Source organism: Leopardus geoffroyi, chromosome C3 (assembly GCF_018350155.1).
Source record: "Leopardus geoffroyi isolate Oge1 chromosome C3, O.geoffroyi_Oge1_pat1.0, whole genome shotgun sequence".
Lineage (NCBI taxonomy): Eukaryota > Metazoa > Chordata > Mammalia > Carnivora > Felidae > Leopardus > Leopardus geoffroyi.
The window spans coordinates 116,833,592-116,846,316 of record NC_059338.1 but is presented as its reverse complement, the minus strand read 5'-3'; the positions used below and the strand labels follow the sequence as shown (position 1 = coordinate 116,846,316).

The window sequence follows — 12,725 nt, the reverse complement described above, 5'->3', positions numbered from 1 at the left end:
TTTCCCAAGGTTACCCAGGGAAGACACTCATGAAACCTCTCATTTGACAAATGCTGACTCTGGCCCAGGCATAGTGCTAAGCTTTAGCTAATCAAAGATCAATAGGCACATCCCTGTCCTTGAGGAGCCACATCCCATCTTGAGTGCAAGTCTTCAAAATCTTAGATATGTAGGAAAATTTTTAAAATGCTATAACAGACTATGGAAAAGGTACCCTAATATCAAGTCGGGAACCTTAGATTCCAATTTAACTCTAGCAGCACAGAGCCACTTGAGAAAAGTACTGAAATATACCAGCTTGCAATTTTCAGAGCCATTAAACGAGTGGCTCTCAGGTGAAATTCCTAAGGACCTGCCAGTACCAAAAATTCAATGAACATTAAGAATTGCTACTTACAGGTCTAAAGTCAACATTCACATCATTGTGTGATGAACATACCTTTTCTTATGAGCTTGCTATTTTTGTAAAGTACCTACTTTTTAAAAACCTTCTGGTAATAGCATTTGTTTTATTTACTACTAACGTACTTGTAAGCCATGCATATTAGTGCCATCCAAAGAAGCTCCAATACCTCAAAGTAAGTCAAAACCGTCACAAAATTATTTTTCAACAAGCATATATTTGAATGCTTAGAGAGGAAAAAAATGAAAAAGAAGCAATTATCCAAAATGTACAAAGCATGGAGCCTGATGCGGGGCTTGATCTCACAGCCCTGAGATCATGACCTGAGCCAAAATCAAGGTTGGAGGCTCAACTGACTGAGCCACTCAGGCGCCCCTCAACATACTTTTTAAAGGATATGACCGTGCTCATATATGTAGCACTGCATTGGACATAGCACACTATAGCAGAGAGTGAACTTTATTATTTTATTCACGTAGGTATATATGTGTGTATTTTATTATGTTTGTGTGTAAGACCCCTGATACAGAGCTCACAAGGCTAAAATCTAGGTGTAGGCAAAGCTGCATTCCTTTTTAGACTCTAGGAATGAATCCATTCCCTGGCTCATATAGGTTATTGCCAGAATTCTGTTCCTTGCAGTTGTAAGTCTGAGGTCCCCATTTTATGCCATTGTCTTCTGAGAGTTGTTCCCAGCTTCTAAGGGCTGCCTACACTTCTTGGCTCATGGTCCACTTCCATGTTCAAAGCCAACGAGGACAAGGAGAACCTCTCTGTAAATTTCAGCCTCTCCTGCCCCTCTTCCAAATGATACAAGGTGATCTCTTCAAGTCTGACTGGCACCCTTAATTCCATCTGTAACCTTAATTTCCTTTTGCCACCTATGCAGCATATTCACAGGCATGACACTGGGTTTAGACTGAGGGGGACAAAATCTTTCTTCCACACTGTTAATGCCTCAGCATATCTTCCTTTGTCACCTAGCAGAAGTTTAAGGGAAGATATTTTCTCTGATGGGAAGCTATAAATATGCTTGTAGGAAAGTGAATATAATTGACTTTTTCAAAACAGATCATACCAGTTTATTTATTTCAGGATGACAGTTTCTTTTTTTTTTTTTTACATTATAGAACTTTATTTATTTTTATATTTTTAATATGAAATTTATTGTCAAATTGGTTTCTATATAACACCCAGTGCTCATCCCAACAGGTGCCCCCCTCAATACCCATCACCCAACCTCCTGGCCCTCCCACCCCCCATCAACCCTCAGTTTGTTCTCAGTTTTTTTTTCAATATATGAAATTTATTGTCAAATTGGTTTCCATACAACACCCAGTGCTCATCAGGATGACAGTTTCTTAATGGATTAAAGAGAAAGTGAGAGAAAGTGAGAGAAAAGATGTCTTGGAGAAAGTGCTCTAAACTGTGAGGAGAGTCATCACCTTTGCCCACAGGAAAATTTTCCATTTGGATGCAATGCTTATATTCTTGGGTTCTTTTCAAATGTTCAAACAGTAAAATGTCCTTTTGTTTTTCTTCTTTGGACTCTACTAGTGTCCGTTTCTGTATCCATGCCCATTGTGACCGTCCTTTATTTGCTGACCAATGTGGCTTACAATGTCATCTTACATATGCCTTCTTTCCTGAAGCTGTTGCTGTGGTAAGTTTGAAATGATCCACTGCTCCTTGCCTCCATTGAGAATTTTTTTCATAAGAGGAAAATATGGGCAATTTGCACCTCTCTGTGCTAGATTGGTTGTTGGAAAAAAATGAGGAAAATAATAACATGGGAGCACTGTGAGAATTAAATGAGCTAATACATGCATGTCTTACCACAAAGTGTGGCACAGGAATAAAGGTTCGCTGTCTTCTATTGTTGTTGTTGCACTAACTCCAGATCAGGATGAGACACGCATTAATGTCACTATTATCCACTAAGGACCACATTATGCATACCAGGCAGCATCAGGAGGGGTGGTTCTGTTTCCCTGTGGAAACTTAGAATGGACCCACAAAAACAGGCATAGGATTTCCTCATCAAATCTGCTTACAGCCAAGGTAGTCACCAGAGTTGAAATGGGAATTTCCCAGCCATGTTTACATTACTGTATTGGTGACCTGCGTGGTTTTCAAAGGGCCTGAGTTAAATTATCTACTTTCCTGCCCAAAGACTAAGACTGCATTTATAACAAATTCATATGAGGTGATTGGTTGATAAGACTTGTGTGAGGAATTGATTGTGTCCACAATATCCTAATATACAGTCTTGTTTAGCTATTTTTCTTTTCTAACCTTTTATTTCCACCTTTGGAAAAACTCCAGATTATATACCCCTAGATCTGATTCCCAAACTGCCACATTTTTATAAATAGATATTCTAATTTCCTATGAAATCAAGAAAAAAAGAAGGAAGAAAAATATTGGGAGGCTTCACATGAGAGTAGTGTTGGCGTAGTATGAGCTTATAATTCAGTGTTAGGTAGTTGAGAGGAATTCAACCTAGAGACATATTTGCAAACATGTGTGATATAGGTATTATTTATCTTTTACATGTTAATTGACTGACTTACAGTTCATTGATACTTCTCGACGCAAACCATAGGGATCACCAATCTCTTAATTAGTATTGAGTCCATTTCATTCCAAATTTCTGTATCCTGAGGTTAGTGCTAAAAATAAACTAGATTCCCAATATTGAGTTTTCTTTTCACTAATAACTTTCTTTTCTTATTCCCTCTCTGCCCCCAGATATTTGGTAATAAGGTCCAAAGCCATGTTCAGCGACTAATTCCTATTACAGTGGCCATGGCTTGTGTCAGTGAACTGAACTCAATCAGTCATTACAGCATCCAGGTAAGAAAATCAAATGTGCTGTAGGTTATTTGTGTTTTCAAAGCTCAGCTAAGGGAAATCAATCACTGCTTATGTTTAATGTCACTAATGAACAACAGCCAAGCATTTTGATCACCTCTTGGTCTTGCTTTTACCATCAACCTATTTCAGGGATTTCAAATGCTAAACTAGAGATTCTGTTTGGTCATGTTTGTCTTTTTCACCAGTCAGTGCATAAATGCGGCCCATTTTAAATAGACTCTAAAAAAGAGTCTATTCCGGGATCTTTTCCGGGATGTGGGAAAGCAGGGTTTGCATGAAAACTGTTTAGTAACATCACATACTGCAAATAGTTGTTTGTCAGGGATAATTGCAAAGCAAAGTACAAATGTGGAAATGTGCTGAGTGCATGAATCCAAAGGGAGAAGAGCCAACTGATGAACACAGCAAAACAGGCTGTGAAAAATCAATGCTAATACACACCCGCTCACCTAGTGTACTTAAAATCAGATCCCTTGGTTGGCCACCTTAGCCCTACAGCTGGCTAGCATCATGATGGGCCATCAGAAAACTGCTCAACAAAGTAATTGTAAAGAGAGGAGAGATTACAGTATAGGTGTGCTGGCAGGGGATTTGGGGAAAATGTTTCTAGTTTGGGACGGGGTGTAGTAAAGATGGAGCAGTTCCCACCACCCTCTGGGTCTCAGCTATTTTTATTGAAATGATAATAACAAATCAGTTTTGCTAATCTTGTTTCATTTGTTTTAACAAACCTGCGAAATCATTGCTAATGATAGTATCATTATGAGTTGAGTAAACCAGCTCATTCAATGTGACCTAACGGATTTATCCAAGGTCATATCAGTAAACAGCAGAGCTTGGGACTCACATCTTCTGACTCCAGTCCCTACGGCTTTTCCACCTCACCATGCCTCCCCTTGCTATTAATGGCTGAGTTCTGCTTCCATCCAGTGAAAGACAGGATTTGGCTCCCATTTTCATTTTCTCTCGGTTGTGTTATTTAGTGGTTGCACAAAACCTCAGTGGCAGCACTTAGTCCTATCTGCTCTTTTCTCATCCTTTTCCTTACTCGTAATAAGCAACTAAACAAAATGAGAAGTACAAGGGGATTTCCAGTTCTACTATGTGGTTCCTGTGTGGCCTTTGATTTTTCTGGAGTAATCAGAAAAAAAAAAAAAAAGTACCTCATTATGTGTGTCATCTGAATTTCTTTCTTTTTCTTGCCCTAAATATTTACAATAGAAATGCCAATTGCTATGTTTGCAGAGCATCTAACTGATGGCAGCCAAAGCCTCTCATTCTTCACACCCAGTTTTCGGGCTCCTTTATGTGGGCCCAAAGGAAGGGCACCTTCCCTTTGGTTTAAGCATGATCCCTGTGGAATGATTCACACTGGTCCCTGCTCTTCTCTCCAAAGTAAGTGAATCCAATGTACATCTTACAGAAACTGTTATTGTCAAGAATTCCTCACTTGTCCCACTCATTTTCTATATACATTTACTGGAGAATATTCAGCTCTCTGCCCAGCTATAAAATAAGGAATGCAAGAAGATATTGAACATAAAACGGATAATTTGTACTTAGTTGTTCAGTGTTTCCTATGTGCTAGATACTAGATGTCATCGCCAGATGGGTAAGTGATTGACCTGGGACAAGACATACAGCGGCCAGATGATCTTTTAGCACATCATTCCATTCTCCTATTCGATAACCTCCAAAGGGAGGTTCTCCTTACAAACAAAGTAAAAATCCAAATTCCTTAGCATGACCCACAGTGCCCAATATGATCAGCCCTGAGAATTTCTTCAAGCTCATCTCCTGCCACATCAACTATACTCCATTCCCTCTGGCTTTCTTTCTATTTTACAGGACAAAACTTTGCTTCTCCTGGGCATTTGCATTTATGGTTTCCTGGCCCCCTTATCCCTCAGCTTTCAGGTCTTAGTTCAAAGGCTTTGAGAAGTCTTTCATTAGCACTCTAAGATAGAAGCCATCTATCCCCAACCCACCACGTGACTATCTTTGTCCAATCTCCCTATCTTACATATAACCTCATAGTACTGATTAAACCAAAAATGACTATTTGCTTTGTATTATCTGCTTTCTCCAACAATATTGTAAGCTCTGTGGAAACAAAGATCTTAATCTGTCTCTTAGACACTGCTCTGTTCTCAGTATCTAGAGAACTTGGCAATCATCTGTTGGATAAAGGAATGAATCACTGTCATAAGGATGAGTAAGCTGATGAGTGTTCATAATCAGGAGAAATGAGATTATTTTAAAGAGATTTCTTGGGTAGGGTTTTCTAGAGTAGAAAACTTAAAGGCTGAGTTGATAAGACATAAATAATAATCCATGAGGAACTATGTTATAAAAGGTTCTTAAGAAAGGATCTTAATATAGCAAACATTACTATATTCATTGTGAATATATTCATTGTGAAATCCTGGAAATATAAACCAATGAACTCAAATATCATCCATATAACACTAGAAATACATTCATTACATTGGTAGAGCATGGTAGCCATGATGAATCTTCTGGTGGAAGACATCTTTCAACTCTCATCATTCCTTCTGCTACTGGTTCTATGCCAGGCTCTCCATTATAGTATTAATGAATGTAAGGAAAACACAGTCTGAAAGACCAAGGCCAATCAGAATGAGCAACATATACACTATCTGGAAATGTCTTACTACATTTCTTGATAATTTTTTAACTAGTATAACGCATTATTTATATAGTTTCTTTTTAAATTTTTTATTATTTATTTTTTTAACGTTTATTTACTTTTGAGAAGCAAAGAGAGACAGGCCATCAACAGGGTAGGGGCAGAGAGAGACAGACACAGAATCTGAAGTAGGCTCCAGGCTCTGAGCTGTCAGCACAGAACCCTATGCAGGCCTCGAACCCACAAACCATGAGATCATGACCTGAGCCGAGGTCAGATGCTTAACCGACTGAGTCACCCAGGCGCCCTATTTCTTGTTAAAATTTTTAAATAAAATAACCTATGAGAAGCATAGACAACTTTTGAAGACACCGTTCTTTACTCAACATGTATATAGGTAGGAATTTATTCTAAAGATAAAATTTAATAGAAATGAAAGCATATGTGTGACAATGTCAACTATATCTTTATTTGCAAGAGCAAAAACAAACCAGAGAAAATATCGATCAACTTGGTGGGGAATTATATGAATAATAAAAATAATAGCCATATAAATGATAGAAATACTTACATGACAAAATATTTAAGTGAAAATAACATAAGATAGCATTAGTAGTATGATATGTTGGGTCAAACACAGATTTTTGAATATGACATCCATAATTATACATCCAAATTACATGTAGTGACTTATGACCCATATGACTTGGGTATCTCCATTAACCTTACTAAGCTACTGTTTTCTCATTTATAAACTAAGAAATACCAGGGCACCTGGGTGTCTCAGCGGGTTAAGTGTCTGACTTCAGCTCAGGTCATGATCTCATAGTTCATGGGTTCGAGCTCCATGTTGGGCTCTGTGCTGACAGCTCAGAACCTGAATCCTGCTTCAGAATCTGTGTCTCCCTCTCTCTCTCCCTTCCCCTGCTCATGCTCTCTCTAACTCTGTCTCTCAAAAATGAATAAATGTTAAAAAAAATTTTTTAATAAATAAACTAAGAAATACCAATAGAGCAATTCTATTTCACAGGGATAATTTTTTGTTAACTAAAATTCATTTATAAAAATTTTATTGAAATGCCTCATTAAAAATATTCATGTGAAAGCCATAGACTCTGAGAAATTGTGAAATATACATTACATTGTAGACTTAACTTTTATATCTCAACACCAAAATAATTAACAGAACCTACGACTGTGTTATGGGGTGCTTTGCAAGCCTAACTATTCAAACTTCCTGGTGAATAATACATAAAAATTAAGAACTAAGACTAAGCAATATGAAATAAAGTACTAATAACATAGCAAAGTTATGGCTTTCATTTGTTTTCTTGAATTGTTTTCTCATTTACTGTCATAAGCCATTTTTTCTTCAGAAGAGCGTATAACGAAGCCTCATTCAGGTATAATTAAGAGATGTTGAACTGTTAATAGAGATGAAAGAAGGAGATAATAAATCACAGAGAAGAGGAAAAGAAAGCAAAAAGAGTGAAAGAACATTGCTAAAGAGCACAGATGCAATGGGTTGGAGCAATAAATCTGGGTATAATTTTCACAGATGGCTGTGATTCCCAACAGTGGTATAGGATATCTATGAACAGCATTTAATTTTACTTGGTAGTTTCATTTCAATTCAGCAATTCTAAATCTATAAAATTTACAAAAGTTGAGATAATATGGCGTGCTGTGTCTGGCTCATGATTTACACTGAAGGCTGTGACACAAAATACATTACCGCACTTACACTGTCCCTGCGTTTTAGGGGTAAGGCTGTGGCAATATCATATTTAACTACAAAAACTAGCTAGCTTATTGGTTTCTATAACATTAGCAGCACTTGACGAATATTATAAATACCAGCAGCCATTTTTATCACCTCTTTTGTAAGGTTATTGGGAGATTTATACTCTTACCTAAAGATGTTTTTGTTTATAATTGGTATTACCAATTTGAAATATTGCAGTAATATATCCCAAACTATTTCAATCCAGATAAGAGGTTAATATGCTTTTTAAATGTAAGGCACAGATGAAATGATTTTAACTTCCCGTTCTCTTCATGCTTTTCACGACCAAATGAAGTTTGGGCTAAAGATTTCAGTATTAGGGGGTTACCGTAGGCAGTCAAGAGTCACGTATTCACATGACTCAATTTTCCTGGGTTTAGGGTCATCTTAAATGTCCCATCAGTTCTAAATTTGTCACTGTGTTAGCAAAACTAAAATACCTCTTGACCCACTGCTTTTGTTTCTACCATGAGGTGAAGTAGAACAGGGGAGACACTATGGAAGCAGTTGTAGGCACTCTACATGGGGAAAATAGAGCTGGTGCAGCAGAGCAAGTGCTCAAGAAAATAAACTAACTGGTAGTTCCTAATTTACGTACTAATTTATTTTTGTTTCCTTTTATACTAGCTAAGACTCTTCTTTCCTGTAGTTTCTTGCTTGTGTACCCTCTCTATGAGATACAGTCAACTCCTTAATTGGAATTGGAATTTATCTGGAATTCCTGCATATTTCTTAAGAGTATATTTATCAGCAAAAATGACCTTCCAATTTACAAAGACTATGGTAAGAAAACAAACTCAACTTTGTTTCCACTGCACTCTGTGACTTGCAATGCCAACCATGTAAATGGAATAAAAGCTTGTATGTGTAAAATGCAAGGACTTCCCTCTTTCACCCCACTCCAAAACACACTCACACCTACGTATCTGTGAGCATTTAGCAGCGTCTGGCACAAGCCAGGCACTTAACAAATATTACTCTCCCTTTCCTTTGTATAGAACTGTATACATCACCAAAAATTGGCTTAACGAATTAATGGCTAAAGCAAAAAGCAGGGAGATAACTCAACTGTTAGAAATGTGAGCTTTTGGGGCGCCTGGGTGGCGCAGTCGGTTAAGCGTCCGACTTCAGCCAGGTCACGATCTCGCGGCCCGTGAGTTCGAGCCCCGCGTCAGGCTCTGGGCTGATGGCTCAGAGCCTGGAGCCTGTTTCCGATTCTGTGTCTCCCTCTCTCTCTGCCCCTCCCCCGTTCATGCTCTGTCTCTCTCTGTCCCAAAAATAAATAAACGTTGAAAAAAAAAATTAAAAAAAAAAAAAAAAAAAAAAAGAAATGTGAGCTTTGGTATCAAAACTGGTTTTGAATTCTGATTTCACCGTGTAGCAGTTCTCTGTCCTTAGGAAAACTACTCAAACTCTGATTCTCAGTTTCTTCAAACACAAAGTAAGGATAATACCACTAGGCCACAGGATGGTTGTTAAAAGTAATAAGCTATTGCATACAAAGCACTTAACACAGTACCTAGCACATAGTATGTTCTCAATTATAAAAACAAAACATTTTAAATTAAAAAAATAGTGCATACTTACTAATCATTACAGAAATGGAAAACAGAATCCCAATGACACATTAGGATGGCCACTATATAAAAAAAATAGAAAATAACAAGTTTTGGCAAATATGTAGAACCTAGTAGGGAAGGTTCTCAAAAAACTAAATGTTAGAATTGCCATATGATCCAGCAATCCCACCTGTGGGTATATAACTAAAAGGACTTAAAGCAGGATCCCCAAAAAATATTTATACACCCATGTTCATTGCAGCATTATTCACAATAGCCAAGAGGTGGAAGGAGCCAAATGTCCAGTGATAGATGAATAAAGAAAATGTAGTAAATATAAATAATCAAATACTATTCAGCCTTTAGAAATTAGGAAATTCTATTACATGCCACAACATGGATGAACCTTGAGGACACCATGCTAAGTGAAATAAGCCAGTCACAAATATGAGATGTCTAGGATGGTCAAAATTATGGAAACAGAAAGTAGGAGGGTAGTTGCCAGGGACTGGGGTGGAAGGAGAGTAAAATGAGGAGTTATTCAATGGATATGGGGTGTTGGCTTTGGGAGAGAAGACCTCTAGAGATCTGTTACAATGTAAATATAGTAAAGGTACTATACACTTGAGAATGCTTAAGAATTTTACATCATGTATTTTTGCAATTAATTGTTTTAAAAAATAGGGTCCCTAAAAAAAAGAGCATATCTGTAAGGATGTGCTTTCCAGTGCTTCTCCAGTGCCAGAATAGAAAATGGGAAGGAGAAAGGAGAAACATAGTTGAAGAAAGAAAAGAATGACTTTCAGTGCTATATATATGTTTGTGGCGTTCCTTCAGATTAGAGGGAGAGGAAAGGATATGTAACACTAGAAAAGGCTGATCAGAAGCAGGCTTTTCCCCTCAGTTTTGGGAATACTCAAAAGAGGACAGTGGAACTAACCCATCGTGAGTAAGCAAGTGCCTGTCAGTGTATTTGTATAAATGCTTTGACTCAGAATTGGAAATGAGAAGTGTTGTGAGGAAGGACACACAACTTTGAAAAGGAGGGAAGGAAGCAAGCATTGCAGAAAAAGCCTGTACTGTGGTGTAAGGATGATGAGTGTGAATCTTCTTTCCACCCCTTGCTTCTCCTCCCTTGGAATGACCTTATTCATTACTAGAAATGGGGATGATCATGTTTTTCTAAGAAGTATTGTGAAAGTTAACTCAGGATATTGTGCCTGAAACATTCTTTTTTTTTTTTTTATCCCATGAAACAATATACATTTTGCTTGTGTTTATTACAGGTAATCAAACTCTGGTTAACAACCAGAACAGAGAGGGGCGCCTGGGTGGCTTAGTAGGTTAAGCATCCTGTTTCATCTCAGGTCAGTTAAGCGTCGGACTTCGGCTCAGGTCATGATCTCACGGTTGGTAGGTTTGAGCCCTGTGTTTGGCTCTGTGCTGACAGCTTAGAGCCTTGAACCTGCTTCGGATTCTTTGTCTTCCTCTTCTCTCTGTCCCTCCCCCACTCTCACTCTGTCTGTCTGTCTGTCTGTCTCTCTCTCAAAAATAAATAAACATTAACAAACAGAACAGGGAAAAGCAATAAGTAATTCCACATGCCTATTCACAGGGCTAATCATTTATTATTTTTATATCTCCTATTAGTCTTGTTTATAGATGTCAATACTGATTCAGTAGGGGCGTGTAGGATAATTCTTATATTCAAACTGAAAATGTGACAGCTGGCTCCTGTGCATTGCAAGCTCTTATTAAAACAAGGATGCATGCCTAATTTTAAGACTATACACTAATGATCTTAGGAATTTCATTAACAGAAAATTACTAAGTAGCATTACAATCATAAAGTAAACAAGTTAACGAAAGTAAAGCTCTACACTAAAGTAGTTATCGCTTATTTAGAAGCTCAGTTTCATGTCACAGTGCGCGGGGTATTTTTGCCAATGTTGCCTGAATATAAACAATAATAACATTGTTCCACTGGTTTCCACTTCACTGATCTATTCTTGATTTGTGTCAACTGTGAACCTTTCCACATAGGTACCTCTTTGAACTTGTTCTCAACATCTCCTGTTTCTGTGCAAACAGTAGGAAGAGAAAAACTTGCATGTGTATGTGAGAAGAAAGAGAAAGATGAGGAAATAAAAGGCTATCAGGAAAAGTAGAAATTTCTATGAAAATCTCCAGCACATTTTTTTAAAAAACATTCTAAACAATCTTCCTGAAACATCCAACCTGAGTGTTAGCTGTTATGCAACAAATTCTTTAAGATGAGGAACTTGAGGGGCACCTGGGTGGCTCAGTCAGTTGTGCATCCGACTTCAGTTTAGGTCATGATCTCATGGTTCATGGGTTCAAGCCCCAGGTCAGGCTCTGTGCTGACAGCTCAGAGCCTGGAGCCTGCTTTGGATTCTATGTCTCCCTCTCTCTTGGCCCTCCCCTGCTCGCGCTCTGTCTCTCTCTCTCAAAAGTAAATAAACTTTAAAAAAAAGACGAGGAACTTGAACATTTAAACAGAAACAAATGACATATGCTTTGTCACATTTCCTTCTCTAAGTAAACTGAGGCTATGTCATGGTCTTCAGTTAGGTTCCACATCCAAGGTATTCTGGTTTAGAGGAATGAGCACTAGAATTAGAGTCTGAATTCTAGGTCTATCTTTGTCCAGTGATGTGACCATGGGCACTTTAACCTTAATTCACTGGCTTTACTCTTCAAAGTTGCCTAAAATTTCTACCATTAAAGATTAGGAAATACTGCATTTTACAAGAATTCATAAGTCTGAATTTATCCTCTAGAAATTAAAAAAAAAAAGCCTGCTTTGGACTCTCATATGAAGACATCATATGAGATGATGCCTTGGCTTGTCCAAGTGGATCAGGAAGACAGAGAAAGCCCCACTGGGAGGTGTGGAAACAAAGAACAGATACAGTTGATTGAGGCTGAGTGTCTCTATGAGAGGAGAAATATGGTGCGTTATCCTGTGTCCGTATGCTCACCTGTTTTACTCCAGGCCATGGCTGACTGAGATCTGGAAGTGACATAGACTAAAGAGAGGTTGTTAAACGATGGCAGGAGAACAGTTGCTCAAAGGTGTCACCAGGAAGAAGGAGAGAGACATTTCCCTGGTACTTTTCAGTGATGTTCAGGAGTGAGGATTATATCTGAGATTACATTAGAAAAAGAGAAGGTCGGGAGGAGCCAAGATGGTGGAACAGCATGGAATTGTATTTTTTGCATCTTGCATCCATGAAATACAGCCAGATCAACACTAAACCTTCCTGCTCACCCAGAAAACTGATCTGAGGATTAACACAACAATCTGCACAACATGAACCAAAGAACTCAGCAGGTACATGGCATGGAGAGGTGAACTGGGGGAAAGAGAAACCCTGCAGGGCAGGGAGCTGTTTTTGCTTGTGGACAGAGGATGGAGGGGGGGTGGGG

General features: G+C 38.2%; 1 long non-coding RNA gene across 1 annotated transcript; it reads left to right on the top strand.

Moving 5' to 3' along the window:
* The first annotated feature begins 1,952 nt into the window (after positions 1-1,952).
* LOC123585830 lies at positions 1,953-8,589 on the top strand. The gene is made up of 4 exons (XR_006706437.1): positions 1,953-2,066; positions 3,155-3,259; positions 4,502-4,675; positions 8,344-8,589. It is a non-coding gene; the product is annotated as an uncharacterized LOC123585830 (long non-coding RNA).
* Positions 8,590-12,725: the final 4,136 nt, after the last annotated feature.